The 17,945-nt window shown below is 42.4% G+C and overlaps 1 protein-coding gene across 1 annotated transcript in view; it reads left to right on the top strand.

Moving 5' to 3' along the window:
* The first annotated feature begins 8,272 nt into the window (after positions 1 to 8,272).
* ANKFN1 (ankyrin repeat and fibronectin type III domain containing 1) overlaps positions 8,273 to 17,945 on the top strand; it is a 427,590-nt gene continuing 417,917 nt past the window's right edge. Inside the window, exon 1 of the mRNA XM_082439936.1 lies at positions 8,273 to 8,525. The gene's annotated coding sequence lies outside the window, so the exon portion shown is untranslated. The remainder of the gene's footprint in view (positions 8,526 to 17,945) is intronic.

The raw sequence follows: 17,945 nt of genomic DNA on the forward strand, positions 1-17,945 counted from the left end.
GACAACTCAACAGATTAGCCTGGAGTTCAGGGGAGAGGTCCACGCTGAGTCAAGAGTGTATCCCACAGGCTTCAGACGGTGTTGGATGGCCTGAGGTTGGATGAGTGTCCTTAGGGAGGGGTTGTGGATGGAGAGGGGAGAACAGGAGAACCCCAGTGTAAAAGGTGGGGCAGAAACATGGAATTCACATAGGAAACTGGGAAAGGGACTTGTGTGGTAATGGGACAATCAAAACAGAGTGAAGACCTGAGTAGATATATATATATATACTGGGTTGGCCAAAATGTTCATTTGGCCTTTTCCATATAGAAAAACCCGAACGAACTTTTTTGGCCAACCCAATATATGTATAACAGATTCACTTTGCTGTACATCTGAAGCTAACACAACATTTTAAATCAACTATACCCTAATAAAAATTAAAAATTAAATAAAATTCCTTTTATTTGTTCAAAAAACAAAACAAAACAAAACCAAAATGAAATCCGGAAAGTGAAGGAAATGGTCCAAGAAGGAAGAGGTAATTCAATAACGACAAATGCTATCCATAGGTCAAACGAGGACTGAGACCTGACCATGGATGTCAGCAGTGTGGTGTGTTCAACTCTGTGGATCTGCAATGTTCCCTGAGAAAAGTAGGAGTCATTTGCCCTCAGGAGTTACAGGGACATTTAGATTGAGACTAAGAGTTGCTCCAAAGTGAAGCTACCTTGATGGATCCCCATCTGCTGAGCCTGCCCTTTTCTCAGGTCCAAAGAAGTGATTTTTCATCTGAGTAGAAACCTGTCACACCTTTGAGCTGCCAAGCCATAAATCTTCTTTCCACTAACTTGCTAATAATTTTTCTTGCCACCTTTCCTGATAATCCTAAGTAATTGTTATGAAATATGGGCTTGTTCTATCTCTCCCAGCTGCGGCCCCTCCGTCCTCTGCAGGTCCTGGGAAAGCAGAGGCTCTGTGTTTGTCACTGGGTGTTCGTTTGTTAGAAGCACAGTGGATGCTGTTACCAAGAACGTGACATCCTGCTGAAACCAGAGGCGCCACACAGCAGCCCTGAAATCTGAGAGCCAACAGCCCTTCCTGCCTAAAATACATCAGCAAGTGGCCTCTGCTTTGTTTAACGTATTCTCTATCTTGGGGAGACAGAGGGAAAATGACTCCTGTTTAACCATGGAGACAAAAACATTCTTTCATGCGTGCTCTTACTTATTCCATAGAAATGTATTGAGCATCTGAAATTGTCCGGCAGAGTACTGGGTTAAGTTTGATAGAAATGAACAACCTAACATATACATCTTATGAAAGTCAGAATTAACAGGAATTAACAGAAAGAATATTTTCTTTGTGAAGAGTACTGGATTGGGAGATATCGGTGCAGGGATTCAGTAAGTGCAGCTTTAAGTGTCCTCTCTTCCTTCTGAAGAATGCGCTCAGATCAGTGGTCACAGGATTTTGCCTGTCTGTAATGAGCTCATGCTATATCTTGAAAGTCTTTGAAAAAGGCTTACCAAGACTCTTAAACCCCCAACATGGATCTTAAAACTTCAACAAGATTCCATTAGAGGTTGAAAAAACTGCCTTTGCAAGCCTCTTCTCCATGGTCCAATGTCTTGCTGTGCATCTAAGTGCCATCTTGCTACACTGGCCCCCCATTCTATAACAGTGAGTTGGCATCATAGATGCACAGTTTCCCTGTAGCTCTGCAATGGTAAGTAGTCAGTGGACATACACAGTTTGATATCTACAAGGTCTAAGTGTCACCCATTGTGGCAGGCCAGTGCAAGACTTCACAAAGCACCTATGATTGCCACACACTATGCTAAGCATTGGAGATATAAAGTTGAAGACAAATCCCTGCACTTAAAAAACTCAAATGGGAAAGTGTTTGCAAACATCAAGTGAGTTTAAGGAAAGAACCATCCTTTGGCAGATCTCTTAGCCTTAGTCTTGGCTCATGAATCCCCTGGCTAAACATGTATCTCAGTCTTGGCTGTGGTCACCCAATAACTGAAAATTGGCAAGTTAAGATCTGATAGGATTGCTTTAACAATTGCTTGAGCAATGGTTTCTGCATTATAGTTAAAGCCTAACAATTTAATTCCAACTTTCATAGTTTAATATGGGAAGTACATCAAGTCAAGTGACCCAACACTAAATTAGTTTAGGATTTCTGAGTAAGTGCAGATGCCTGAATTAATTAACTAGAAAATACCATGCTCTTCCCCTGTGCTAGGTGTTGTGCTAAGAGTTTTATATGGATTATATCATTTAATTCAGAAACCTCTGAAGAAACCTCTGAAGTACTATTATTTTCTCCCGTTTTACAGATGAAGAAAGTGTTCTGAGTCAGGACTCAAGCCCAGGATGTCTGGCACTAGTCTCTGACCCTAGGCCTTATGATAAAACATTTCCTCATGCAAGGTTGATTCAGACACATCACATCTATATTTGATGAATGTTACATTCTGAATGGTTGTATTCACCTATGTAACTTATTTGGTAGAATAGTCTGAATCAGGGGTGGCAGGACACAAGAACAGCATTAGCAAAGATGAGTCAGGATAATTTACAGATCTCACTTTGGTCAATTCCTTTGCCTTCTTTTGTACACAAAACCACTGAACAGACTCTGAGACCCAAATCTCTTCCCCTATCCCTGTGATGAACAAAGACAAGGACTTTAAATTGTATAGAGAATAACAGAAATAAGATATAAAGTCAGATTCCTATCCCAAAATCTCAGTTGGTTAAACATGGTCAATTCTGGCAGATTTCTCATCCTTAACAAGTGATGTTTTCTCCATCTGGACCACCAATTTCATCCTTTTCTACCTTTCTCTTCCTGGACAACTCCTTCTCATTCTTCAAGATTCAGTTCAAGGGTCACTTCCTCCAAAAAGCCATCCCAAAATCCCAGATTTAATCAAATGTCTCTCCTCTGTTTCCCCCACCATCAAATCATCATAGCTGTCTTTGTGATTTGCTACATTCCATACTAGGCTATGAAACCCTTTAATACAAAGACTGTGTTTTACTCTTCTTTGTACACTCAACATGTAACAGTGTGGAAACTATATAGTAGGTACTTGATAAAAGAATGAATTAATACCTTCTGACATAGACCAAGTGGGTTTGGTCTTCTTATAACCAGAGTCTACCTGCTTAAACTCAGTTATCAGTTACTTGGTTGCAGTACAGAGCATGTCCACCCTCACAACAGAACTCATGGTCTAACAGAAATTTAGATCTAAAAGCAATAACAGAGATAAGCTGGTCCAACCTTCTTTATATTGATAAAGAAATGGAACCAAGTGTCCTGAAGAACTTTCCCAAGGATGCCCAGATCCTCAGGGGCAGAACTGGGAATGGAACCTAGAATTTCTGACTCCTAACCAGATGTCTTTGACACCTCTCCCAATGGAGGGTCTCTTAGCATACTGCCCATGAGCAAGTTCTTCCCAATGGATAGATCTATCCACATTAAGAGATCCTCAAAGTAGCAAATGAAAAGTCACAAACAAAAAACAAGTTCATTTTCCCACATGTTGTTAAATCCAACTCCCAGAGTCTCTGGCCCCTGGTAGCACTCAACCACTACTCCTGAAACATGTTTCAAAAGTTCAATTATTCCCGGGCATTGTTTATTATTTCTCAAATAATTTGGTGCACAAAAGAAATTTTAAAAGGGTTACAGATTGCTTCTTATCTTTGAATGGACAGTCAAAGACATCTACCATAAGAAAAATTCTCATTGTAGCCAGAACGTTGATTTCAATAAATCTATTCAAAGGAATAAAGTGGCTGTTCTTCCTTTTAGTAAAATATACTTGCAGCTCAGAAAGTATTTTGTTGATAGAAATGTTAACAAGCAATGACAGATGTGCAGCCTAAAACCACTGAAATATAGCATAAGACCCACTGGTCACTAAAAATTAAAACATTGCTTTAGTGGGTATTAAGTCAAGAATAGTTTACACAACACATTGGTAGAGCCACTGCTGGAGCATTGCAAAGAGCAAGGGCTATAAAAGCAGAAGTCCAATTCTATCATGTATTAACTCTGTGACCATTGACAAGAGGTTTAATCCTCTTAATTCTATCCATCACTTGAAGAAATATTTAATGAGCACCTACTTGTTGCAGGCTCTATTCTAGGCACTAGGTAAACAGCAGTGAGACAGGGTTTTTAAAAAAAGCCTACTTTCATCAAGCTTACATTCTCATAGGGGGAGACTTTGGGAGACAAATAACACACACACACACACACAAATAGGAAATACATAGTATGTTATTTGGTGATTAGTATTACAGAGAAAAATACAGTTAGGGAAGAGGGAGTGCTGGAAAGAGGGCAGTTTTAAATGTGGTGATCAGGGAATGTGCCACTGAGAAAGCAACACTGGAAAGAGTAAAGAAGTGAATCAAGGAGGTAGAATGCTCCAGGCACAGAGAATGGCAAGTTCAAAGGCCCTGGGGTGGGCAGAATGGTGTGCTCTTTAAAGAGCAGCAAGAAGGCTACCTGTCTAGGGCATTGGGAGTGATGGGAAGAGTAATAGGAGATGAGCTCAAAGAGGTATAAGAAGAGGGAATGTAGAGGAGTAGACCTTGTAGGTCAACAAGAACATCGGCCTTTTTTTCCCAAGTGAGATGAGAAGCTTTTGGAGAGTTCTGAGCAGAGGAATGGTATGAGCTGGCTCCAAGTTTTAAAAGCAATTGGACCTGAGCAATTGGAAGGATAGAGTCATCGTTAACTGAGATGAAAGCAGTGGGAGGTACAAGTTAGTTGAGAAAGCCAGGGGTTTGGTTGTGGATATATCAAGTTTGAGATGCTCACTAGCCCTGTAAGAGAAGATACTAATTAAGCCATTGGTTCTACCTTGTAGAAAAGAGGTCTTGACTGTGGATTTAAATCTTCCTCAACATGTTGTTTAAAGCAATGAGAGAGAATGAGATCACCAGGGAAGAGTGGTGTCCAAGGACTGAGCCCTTAGGCACCTGAATTGAGAGGTGTGTAGTAAAAATAGTTAATGCTCAGGAAGTGTTTACTATGTACTATAGGCCCTGCTCTGAGTGCTTTCACATATGAACTCATTTAGTCTTCATGACAACCCATAAGGTAAGTACTGTTATTACCCTTATTATATAGACTAGGAAGCTGGGAGGAAGAGATTAAGTAACTTGCCCAGTGTCATACACCTTCTGAGTTGTATAGCCAGGATTCCAATGTGGGGTGTCTGGCTTCAGAGTCTGAGCTTCTAAACCCCTTCCTAACACTGTCTCTCCGTTAACTAGAAGGGAACTAGTAGGGAAGACTGGGAAAGGACAGCCAGTGAGGTGGAAGGAAAACCAGGGCAGCTTGGGATCCTGGGAGCCAACTGAAGAAAGTGTTTCAAGAAGAGTAGAGTGATTACCTGTCAGCTGATGCTGGCAGGTCAAAGAAAGATGAGGACTAACATAGCAGTGTGGAGGCTGTCGGTGACTGATGAGAGCAGTTTGGTAGAGCGGCAGCAGTAAAAACCGGATTGGAGTGAGTTCAGTAGAGAAGGGGGATTGAGACTGAGTTTTGACAGTTCTCGAGAGGATCTTTGCTATATAGGGGAGCATAAAAATGGACAGTAGCTAGAGGGGGCATATGGGATCAGCTGAGGATATCTTTAAATATAAGAGAAGAAATAGCATAAAGGTATTGAGAATGATGTGGTACAGGAGGAAATACTGATGGTGAAGGAAAGACACAGACATATTGCTGCAGTGACCTCCTTGAGTAGCAGAGGTGACCTTTGGAAAAATGGACGGTTCATCCACAGTAACAAGAGGGAAGCAGTGTCTACAGGTACGGATGCTGGTAGTTGGGTAAATGTGGTGGCGGGACTTGGCAAACATTCTCTTCTGATTGTTGAAGTTCCTATGCCTCAGTCTCCTTATCTGTGATGGGCATTATAATATCTCTCTTCCAAGGTTATTGTGAGAATTGTATGAGACAACATAGTAAAATGTTAGTGTCATGCCTCATACAATTTTTGAGCTCAACTTAGAGCAACTTCTTCATCTCCCTCCTTATTGTTTATGATTAGTATTATTGTTATTGATTCCTAACATTTACTGGGCATTTACAGTGTAGCAGTCTGTGCTGAGTACTTGGCACGTGTTTCTCACAGAATGGTCCTTCCATGTTTGTGGGATCTTATTGAGACCTTCTAAGCTCTCTCAAGGAACCAGTTTGGGATTTGGTTAACTACTTCATTATTTTTTTTCCTCCCCAGTTTTCCCTTCATATCTTAAATGGTCATCAGCTCTATGGGAGAAGATTTTGTCAGCAACTGCTCTGGTCCAGGTTTTTAACATTTGTTCATTTACCCTGCTTCACCTGGAGAGCAGTGGCTTGTGGCTGGGACCCAGACACATACTTTCCAACTAACATCCTTTGTGGGATAAGATGGAATGTGGTAGGTAGGCTGGGCTAAGCCCTTTGTCAACTCTGGGTGTATTTGATGTTGGTGCCTCTGAAACTACGTCAGAATGGTAAAAATCCCCCCAAACAGCAACTGGCATTTGTTCAAGCATTCTCCTTCTTCTTTGGGGGTAGTGAAATGGGAGATGAATCAGTAATGACCAGCTCCAGAACAGCAATATTCTCAGTTGGGAAAAGCCAAGTTAGGACTCAAGTGCCTCAGAGGTCCAATGGGTATCTGGATTTTCTCATCACTTGGACACATTCTCTTTTACTCTTTGAAATGAGTACAAATTTCTCTACTGAGGATCCCCTCATCAAAATCCATCAATCACAAGAAACCCCGGCTCTCCTAAAAGACGGTCTTCAGGGAAAGAAGATTCCCATTCTGTTTTCACAAGTCTGTTTCAAAGGGAAAGTGTCATCAGTCAGCCCCTGACTTTGAGTGGCTCGTGCAAAGAATAAGATCAAGAGAGGCCATTGTGTTCCTAGGGAACTCCAGTGCAGAGAGTACCCAGTGCTGTTTTTAGAGCTGTTTCTTTTCAGGGTATGGGCAGCTCCAAGAAGATACATTATCAACAGCCCCCTGGAACTGGTTTGAGCCTTGAGCCCGACCACAAGACTGGAGCTTGCTCAGACAAAACAGTGTCCAAAAATTACCTTTGCTTCATTTCAATGCTAAAATATCCTCCCCAGGTGGAGCTTAGGCCCCATTAACATAACATGCAATGCATGAAAGAAGCATGTTTCCAAATTGTGCACACGCGAGATTATGCCTGCCTTCATATGTAATGACAAAACTTTCCTGCTTGGATATTCATCCCCTGTCCTAATAAAAGAACTAACCTTTCCTTGCTGGGGAGCCATGGCTTTGGGAAATGATTCACCATGACCTCCTTATTTGCTGCAAATAAAAACTTCACTTTGTGTGACAATTATTCTTGGCGTTGTCTCTGACTACAAACTCACCAAGAAGCTAGCCCCTTTTGGATTGGCAACAAAAGCAGTAAGAGTCAGTGTCTTCCCCTTGCTGACCAATTTTTATCAATCAGTGGCTCTTTTTCCCATATCTAAGAAATGGACATTCTGGCATTCTTACATGCTTGACACCTGAAAATCAGGGCTTACCCAAATCTGTTTCCTCTGAGGAAGCAATTGATTACATGGACCGTTGGAATGATCCTGGTGTTTTATAATACAATCACAGGGTTCTTCATTACGAGATGAGAAGTCCCCAAAGTGAACAAATACTACTACAGGGTAAGGGATCTTTATTTATCTTATGGGGTGCCTACTTTGCATTGAACTTGATAGTTTATACATACCATCTCACGTCTTGCAGCTCTCCTATAGGCTAAGTATAGGTATCCTGAATGTGAAGCTGAAAAAAGAGACTCAGAGAGGATAAGGACTTTGCCCAAGTTCACACAGCTGATGAGTGATGGAGCTCACATTTGTACCTAAGTCTACTTAAATGTATATAAACTTTGGTCTGTCTTTTAGACAGACTTTTAACTTTTACCCACCAAATGATATTACCCCCTATTGATTTCAACAATATTGAACACGTCTGAGGGTTGTAGAGTCCTTCTGTGACACTGCTTTATAATGCCCATATGGCTTCACTTGGAGACATCTTGGAAGCTGTAAGTTCTTAAATAATGTCTCTTCAACTTGGCTAGACTCACAGTGCCAGTAGAAGACAGATGATCCACGGCTGTGCATGGTATCATTGCAAGCTAACGTGTTACTCTGTAGTCTTGGGTTGCCATCCCCTGGAGTGTTTTGATGCGATCAGTTGTCAGTTGCAGGTCTGTTGTTTCTCTCAGCAGAAGCCCAGCCAGTGGAAGATGACAGCCCCAAAGCCCTGCCTGTGTTAGGGGAGCTATCGAACTCGGATAATGACATAAACGAGGCGGTGTTCATCTGGGGAATCTCAGACAAAGCAGCCCAGAGGAAAACCATCTCTGCCGATGAAGGTTTGTTTCACTTGCAACAGGAAAATCAGCAGCAGCAGCAACCAGAGCCGGTGCTCAGGCTGTGGAGAGGGAAAGGGAAGCTGAAGCTACCACATGTGAGTAGCATTTTATGATTTCTCTGCAGCTGGAAAGGAATGCTGGGGAGGGGGCTTGGCTGTGAGGTGGGCGTGCATGTGTGGGTTGGGGCTTTCTGTGTGGCTGAGGGTGGGGGAGATGGTTTACACAATTAACAAGTACATTGAGGATCCGATCTCCTCTGCCAAAGGAAGTGCAAGAGTGGGCTCACACGCACTTGCGTTTTCTCTGCTGATCATAATATATGTAAGCAGCAGGTGGGGAATTTTTTCTTTTTGTTTTCTTTTTTTTTCTTCCTCTTCTTCATCCTTGAGAGTGGGTTACACAGCAGAAAGTGCAGCCCGAGAGAGGCTTCCTGAGCAGGAGGACTGTTTTCTTTCCGAAGAGATTTTCTTTCACAAGTTTCTTTCACAGGTGTTGTGTGTAGACCTCTATTCCTTTGCCATTGAGCTGCTCTTCTGCAGGGGTGTTTGCATCCTGCTAACCACAAAGGGGCGAGGGTGACTTTTGTATCTCTGGTTCTCAGTTCAAGTTGTCTGCAGTAAAGAGCACCAAATCCAACACAGTTTAACCTCTCAGTTGTCACTGTTAAAAGAGTTCAGCGAGCACAGCACAGGCACAGGAAACATGGGGTGCCTTTCATGCATCTGCTCAGCAGGTCTCTCAGGGTTGGCAGCGTCAGTCTTGAACTTTGGGAAAGTTTTTTTTTTTTTTTTTTTTTTTGGACTGAGCTCTGGAATTTACTGTGGAACATTGGATAGGCTGAAGCTGAAAAGGGGCAGGAGGGAATATTTTTGCTTTAAAGCACTTGTGCAGCCAGCAGCAGGTGGTTGTAACATGGGGAGCTGGTTAGTGTCTTTGGGTTATTGTTACTGATGCTAAGTAACGTGCTGAGTGAAAGTACACCTGGTCGTGAACTTGCTGTATTCTGGTTATCAGAAGACACAGGTGCTTGCGTGTTGTTTGTTTTCTCATCCCTGCTTCCTTCCTTCTCTCTTCAGAAGCTTTGACGTGGCTGAGCATGTCATGCTGAGTGTTTACCCGCTTGAGCATCTGCAGTAAATACATACAAGTTCATCCTCTCCAAGAGGAGGGGAAAAGGGGCAGAAGGAGGGAGCCAGGGAGGGACCCGTTGTTGCTCATCCTAAGGGCAGGCTTTGAGCAGCCGTGCATGACGACGAAGGTAGAAGAGTCGGAGACACTTCACACTGGGACTTGGCCAGGAGGAGAGCGGTCAGCCAATTCTTGAGTGCAGAACTGAATGCTCTTGTGCTGGAGGGTCAGGGCACAGCTCGCGAGTTGCTATGGGGTGTACGTGATACATGAACCAAGGGATGAGCTTTACGGGGAATCCTCTCACCCAGGCAGTGCTTTCTGACCTTTCTCATACCTTGGCACTCCAGGGAAACAGACAAGGTGGCTCAAAGCTGGGGATGAGTGGCTGGGTGGCTCAAGTGACCATCCCAGTGGAAAGTGTTCAATAGTTGGGACATCACGCTATCTGGAAGCTGCCCATGGCACAGAGGTATGCCTTGGCATCCAGGTTGGGGGGATCTAATTTAAAGAACCCAGGGAAAACCAAAGAAATGAGGTGAGGTGAGTAACCTGATGTCTATGCTTTGCTATTATTTATTTTTCCTATCACTAGTAAGTGATACAAAGTGTCTTTTTTTTTAAAGATTTTTTCCTAATCTCAACCTTTTATCACCTCTGGTTCTTCTCTGCTCTCTCAGTCTTTGTCCAAGCATGCCTTTTTGACACAAATGTAACTACAGTCTGGATATATTCATTTACTCTTCTTCTTTTCCAGTATTATTCTATAAGCACATTCCCATCTTCCAGTGCAGTTTCACATAAATGATTAATTGTGGCTGGATTAAATGGATTAATCCCTTAAGTGGGTATGCTACAACCTGTTTAGCAATTGTTGACTATTTAAATTGCTTCTAGTTTTCCCATAATTGTAATGCCACTCTTAATATGTTCTGTGCATAAAGCAGTTTTACTTCTCTTTCTTTAAAAAAAAAAATTGGATGGATTTTGGATTCAAAAAAAGGATGAATTCTCAACAGTGATATCAGAGAGGTAAAAAATATGGACATTTTAGTGGCTTTTCCTGCTTATTACCAAACTGTTCCCTGAAACATATGTCTGTTGCCCCAAACCATCCGTAATATGGTCTAGGTAAATATCAATTGATCTAGAGCCTTACGCACATTAGATTTCCTCTCTCTCTCTAAATGAGGAACTATAAAAATGTACTCATCACTTATTTTCAATTTGCTTCTGAGTCCTAGTAAGCCAGGCACTAGGCACTGTGATCTGCCCTAGGACAAGCCTACAGCTTCTCAGGTCCCTTCACTTTGTCAATGACTCCCATGAGGCATCCAGGTTTAGCAGCCTCCCCTTTCCATCTCTGTAGGGGTGAAGAAGGGAGGGACAGAAGCTCTCCATCCTGTACCAGAGTGCCTGAGAAAGATGAGCAGGGGTCACGGCTTGGGGGGTGGGAGGAGCCAGCCCAGAATTCTCTCCAAGCCCTGGAGCTCAAGTCCAGCAGGCTCCCCGGCCCTTTCGTCCTCCTCTCCAGCCCTAACAGAGCCAGCATAGAGGCAAACTCCCACCTTGGGCAGGATTTGAGACAGACGCCTCACAGAGAAGGGGGAATGGGGTCCTTGGGAAGGCAAGAAGTGGCTAAGCTTATTGGGAAAAAAAGGAACATGTTTTAAGGTCTCCACTGCTAGGGGTACTTCTCCTGAATGCATGTGCTTTCACGATGGGAGTCAGACAGGGCTGAATGCCAACTCTGATCAAATAAGAGCGGTTGAATGCTCCTTTCTCAGTGCCTACCTCCCTTAAGGATAATTTTATCAACAAGTTATTTTTTCTTTTATGTGACCCATGTATCTGGTCAATTTAGAGATTAATCAGTGCTGTTCTGACCTCCTGTGTAGCTCACCATAAATCACTTCAGTGCTAATCTCTTTTGTTCATTTAGTAATTATTTGTGCAAAATCCAGGAGTGTCCAGTGGGAGCCACACAGAAACTCAGCATATATTTGCCCACCCTGACCTACACAAGTGGAAACTGACAGTGTCTTGGGAGTGAGATTTTCCTGCCCATAGATAAGTGGGTTTGATAAATGTGGGGTTTTTTTAGGAGCTCTATTGACTCAGTGGGCAAGGGCTTAATAGAAACAGAGCTGCTTCACAAAATTGGTGGGCCACTGGTGAGTCTGAATTGGAGGTGATGGGGCAGTGGCCTGAGAAGGAAAGGAGGCCTTGCTGCTTCAGATGCTGGACAGACAGGGAGAAATTGTGTGCTCATGGTCTGCTGGAGAGAATAAAGCTTTGGTCTGCTAAGGATAGGACAAGAGGCTTTTAAATTGTAGCACATGTATTTAGGAAAGACATTAGTAAGGACTTCCCATATGATAACACTCCTCATTCTTTATTGTATTATTGGTTGAAGGTCTAGCTTTCCTGCAGGATTATACTCTGGGAGAGCAAGTATGGTGTGTACTTTATTCCCTGCTGCAACCCCACTTCTCTAAAGTTTGCCGTGTGCCAGGACATGTTTTAAGGGCACATCTACATTATTGTGTTTAATCCTCACAACAATCCTATGCAGTGTTTACTATTATTAGTCCCATTTTACAGATTTGAAAACTGAGAGACAAGGAGGTTATGCTGGAGGGCGTGTAGGGTCAGGGGTTCAGAAGGAGGAGGCATTGAGAAGGGAAAACAGTCTCAGGCCACTTAATGTGTCAAGACCACAACTTCAGCCCAAGAAGTCAAGCTCCAGAGTCTGAGTTCTTAATCTCTGAGCCATCAACTCTTTTTTTTTTTTTTTTTTTTTTTTTTGCCATCAACTCTTTTAACATTGGCTGAGGGAATGATGATTGAAAATTTAAGAGAATGTTAAAACATGACTGTACAGCTAAAATGTACTGTAGCAATAATAGCAATGATGATGGTGATTTTTGTAACCAAGCCACTGTTTAATATGCACCAGTCCCTTTGTACCAAAGTTTTGTATGTGCATTTTGAATTAATTCTCACAACAGCCTTATAAGATGATCACCATCCTTATCTATATTTCACCATGAAGAAATTCAGGCTCTGAGATGTTATACAACTTGTCCAAGGTCACAGAGCAAGTGAGTCTGTCTCTGACATCTGTTATCTATGACCACACCTCACTCGTGTACTGACAGTTAGCACTGGATCAAGGGCCAGAGTAGTCACAAGCAAGGTTCTCCTGGGACAGTGGAGGTGTGCTCCATGGCCTCTTTTGATCTCTTTGGACTTAGGGTCCTGGGAAGGCTTTTAGAACCACCTCCCATGATGCTGCACAAAGAACTTCGGTCTCAGCCCATGCCTGGTACTGCCTCAAGGGCAAGTTCCTAAAGGAAGAATTCTCTGAAAAAATATCACCATGAGGCAAGTCATTGGTGTACTTGTAAGGAAAAGGCAAGAATCCCAGCCGAGAACCCACCTTTGTTCAGTGCTCTAGACCTGCACTGTCCAATATGGTAGCCATTAGCCACATGTGGCTATTGAGCACTTGAACTGTGGCTGGTTCAAACTGAAGTGTGCCATCAGTGTAAAAATATGCATCAGATCTCAATGGCTTAGTATTAAAAAATGGAGACTATCAATACATTTGTATTGATTACATATTGAAATGATAATGTTTGGCATATAATGGATTAGATAAAATATATTCTTAAAATTGATTTTACCTGTTTTAAAAGGTAAAAACCTTTTTAAAAGTTGTGGTAAAATATACATAACATAACATTGACCATATTAACCATTTTTCAGAGTACAGTTCTATAACCAATCTCCAGAACTCTTTTATCTTGCAAACTTGGTGCTCTATACCCATTAAACAACTCCCCATTCCCCCTTCCCCCAGCCCCTGGCAACCACTCTTCTACTTTCCGTCCCTACGAATTTGACTACTCGAGGTACCTCATGTAAGTGGAATCACATAGTACTTGTCCTTTTGCAACTGGCTTATTTCACTTAGCATAATGCCCTCAAGGTTCATCCATGTTGTTGACTATGTCAGAATGCCCTTCCTTTTTAAGGCTGAATAATATGCCATTGTATGTATGCACCACATTTTGTTTGTATGTTTAACTGTCAAAGAACACAAGGTTTGCTTTCACCTCCTTTTACTTTTCCTCGGTGTGGCTTCTACAGCCTTTAAAATTGCATATGTGTCTTGTATTTGTGGTTTATGTTACATTTCTATTGGACAACGCTGCTCTGAATTTTTCTCTCTTCCTCAATGTCTCCTCCTTCTCCTTCCTTCACCAGATGTTAGTTTGGCCTCTCTCTTCCCCCTTCCCTGAGACCTGAGCCAAGAATATTAGCTCTGATTAAGCACTCCCTTTTATAAAAATCTATGAAAGACTGTCACGTTAGGCAAAGTTTTCTGTAATTGAATGAAACTGTGACATAGCTCAAGGTAGCTTTTTCCATAATACATAAGTAGAAGGCCCAATAAATTGGGATTGAGAAGGAAAAGCTTTTGAAGTGATTTGATGTTTTTAAAAGTCAACAGCTTTCCTCAGCTCACAGTCTGAGAGTGAATTTTATTAACCACCAAGCAAAGAGGAGTACAAAACCAATAAAGCATAAATTCACAGCACAGATCTATGCCAGCCTCTCACTTCTGAAATACAGATTTTGTAGAAAGACCTAGGTATCTGGAAATTCAAGGCATTGGAATCTTGTCAGTGTCTTTTGAATTTCCCATTACTTATAGGATATAACTCAAAAGCCTTAGGCCTTTCAACTTTCCAATTTTCTTTCCCACCACTCCCCACAGGCCCCTCTATAAGAAGGTAAGTATTACTTTTTAGTCTCCAAATGTACAGTGCAATCCCAGGCCTCCCAGCCTTGACAATGTTCTTACTTTAACCTGGGAGACCCCACCCCATGCATATACACCTGGTGAAATCTTGCTCGTTCTTCAGGACAAAGTTCAAAGGTCACCATCTCTGTGAAGCATTCCTTGACTCCAGTGCCCATTAGGTTCCCAACAGGAAACACTCCAATTGGCACACTCCAATCATTGGTTAAAGGATGTCGCATGATGGCGCACTTTACAAAGGTGTGCAAGGTTAACGGTAGCCAAGATGAGATGGTGAAGCAGCCCAAGGCTAGCGACCACTAGAATCAGGAAAGAAAAAACAGTTCCCAGAACTTGACCAGATTTGTAAGAGGGGCCTCCAGACAGAAGCTGTGGCCTGTCCTAGAACACCTGCAGTGTGACGGGAAGGGATCTCTCTCCTCCACCGTCGGGTGTCCTCCCATCAACTGAGCCCATCTAGAAGTGGGAAAGCACAAGTGCGCAGAGGATACCACTCATAGACAAAGCCTCCAAGAACACAGGGCAGGTGGAAATGTGGAGTGTGCCTCTAGAAGGACTAACAGAGATGCTCTAGCACAAGCCCTTACCTCATCTCCAGAAACACCCCCTCTCTTCCCAAGACTCCTAAGAGGAACTGTTTATACCATAAGATAATGCTTGTCATATTGTATTCGTATTGTTGAATTCACTGACTTTTCCCGAGCTACTCAGGAGACCATAAGCTCTTTGAAGGTCAGATTCATTCCTCACATTCGTATATATATTTCTGACACCTAGCAAAGTACTTGGGAGTAAATAGGTACTATATAAATATGGAGTGAATGAATGCGGTCCTTTATCACATTTTTTCCCCTAAGTCCCCCGCTGGAATCTGGATGATCTACAGTGAGTCTAGATTGGGAATTTCTCAATGAATTGGATACATAGGATTAATACACTCCTTTGAGTCCCAGCTAGGGTGCTAAAATGATTTGAATAAATGATACTCAGTGCCTCGTTATGCTGTAATTGGTAGCACATTAAATTGTGAGGAATTGAGGAACTTGAACATAAGTGGCAGGAATCAGCAGTAAGTTAGATCGACTAAGAAAATAAGTGTTTGCGCCCAGGAGAAATGTACTATATAAATATAGTAAGTATATAAATATATATACTTATATATGTATGTATAATGTCATATGCCTTTTATTCATGGCCTTTTTAATTGGAGTTTTCATATAAATTACAAATTTTGGAGAAAGGAGCTAGAGGATTTAATGCTTTGAACCTAAAGTAACTGTGATGAGAGTTGGGTGCACAGTGAGAAATGCTGACCAGGGCAATGGAAGGCAGAGGCTAAGTGGAGACTGGACACTGAAGGGTACATTTGAGACTTAGGTTGACATGGCCATGGTTGTTCCAGGAACAAGGTTCTACCAGGCCGACTGGATTCTTAACCAAACCAATGAGTGAAGATACATCTCTGAAGTATGTCAATGTATCTCAGGTTTGCTCACTCTACTGGGTTTAATTTTTAACCTGGAGTTTGGAGGTTGTATTATTTTCCTAGGACTGCCATAACAGAGTACCACAAACTGGGTGGCTTCAGACAAGAGAAATGTATCCTCTCACAGTTCTGCTGGCCAGAATCTTGAAATGAAGTTGTCAGCAGGGCCATCCTCCCTCTGAAGCCTCTAAAGGAGATTGCTTCATTGCCTCTTCCAGCTTCTGGTGACTCTAAACTCTCCTTGGCTTGGGACATAACTCCAATCTCTGCCTCTGCCTCCATCTTCACATGGCCTTTTCCCCTCTGTGTCTGTGCCTTAAATCTCCCTTTTCTTTCTATGATAAGGACACCATTTATTGGATTTAGGGCCCACCCTAAATCCACGATAATCTCATCCAGAGATCCTTAATTATTGCTGCAAGATCTTGTTTCCAAATAAGGTCACACTCACAAGTAGTTGGGGTTTAGAAGTGTACATCCCTTTTGGGGACCACCATCCAACCCACCACAGAGGTTACGTTAGTTCTGGTTAGTCAGCCTCCTTTCCAAAGCCAAGCCCTTCCCTCTAGTCCACGTTTTCTCATCTTCTTGAATCTAAGATCTTGTTCCCATCCATTATTTCCATTTTCTCTTTTGCATCTTTAATGTTTTTGCCTTGCTCCTTCTCTTCAGGGTACAAATATGCTTAGTTCCTTCCTAACTGTAAACAAACCACCTTCTCACTGCCTGATTGTACCTTCAAAATTTAAATCCTTTTCCAATACCACCACACCTCACAAAAGCTCCCCTCCCCACCACCACTCCAAGGAAGGACCCCCCCCCCTTTACTTCTCAGACATTTCTGGGCTTTTGCTCTCATCAAAAAAGAAGCACCTTTCTGAAATAACCAGGAAAGTTCAGGTTGCCCAACCTTATAAATACAGGTTCTCTTTGGTCCTTCTGACCCTCTCTGCAACATCTAATTATCCTGGCTATCTCTTTCTGCTTGGAGTTTCTCTCTTACCTCAAGGTGTCAAGTTAGGGCTTGCAGGGAAAAATCTCCCTCAACTATATCTTTCCCAGCTTCTAATGGATTATTATCCTGAACTTAACATTTGTTGTGTTCCTTCCCTCTATGCCACATGGGTTGACTTTTCTTTAAAAATCTACTTAAAGAAAAATAACATTTCAGACACCTGTCAAGTATTCAAAAGGTGGCTTTGTTACTGAACCAAACTTGGGTCTGCTTGCCCTCACGCAGTAAAGCCAAACTACTGACACCAAGTTGTGGTAAAGGAAAGTATGGCATTTATTGCAGGCCCCCAAACAAGGAGAAGGGGCAGCTCAAGCTCAAAAGACCTGAACTCCCCTATTGCTTTCAGGGAAGGGGTTTTAAAGGCAGTGTGAGGGAGGGGGCTTCAGACTGTGATCGACTCATGCACAATTCTCAGATTGGTTGGCATCAAGGTGAGGTTTCAAGCATCATCGACCTTCTGGTTTCAACCAGTCTGGGGTCTATGTGCTGTGGTCAGCAGTTTTCCTCTGGTGAGGGTCTGCTTCCTGTAAAAACAACTTAGGAATATGTGTCAGGCCTTTATCTGTATCTTTCAGGGAACTGAGAGTTTGGTGATTCTGCAATGTGGCAGACTTATAGTCTAAATTGTTACCAGTTCCCCAGCCCAACAGCTATTCTTTGTTTCTACATCTTCAGGTTTCCTCATCATTAACTCTTGAGCCAGCCTTTTGAGACTCAGGGGAAGCCTGGGAGACTAAAGCAAAAGCCTTTTACTTCAAAGGACAGGGACACAGGGGCTTGTATACAGGTTCAGCTTCTTATTTTTAAATAAAAATACTTATTACAACAAAAATACCGTTCCCTTCCCTGAGGTAGTATTACATCTGTTCAACAGGTTTGAGCCATCTAGTCTTAGCTAGTTATCACCTGGCCTTGGGAAGATAAGGCCAAGATAAGGTAAGATAAAGTAACAGTCCAGTGCTCTGCTGTTTCATAAGACACGGATTCAGACTCTGACCACAGTGAAGCCCACCACCTTCTTTCCACGGCAGGGCTTTATAGGTTCTGCTGATGAA

This window comes from Balaenoptera physalus, assembly GCF_965194825.1.
Source record: "Balaenoptera physalus genome assembly, chromosome: 20".
NCBI lineage: Eukaryota > Metazoa > Chordata > Mammalia > Artiodactyla > Balaenopteridae > Balaenoptera > Balaenoptera physalus.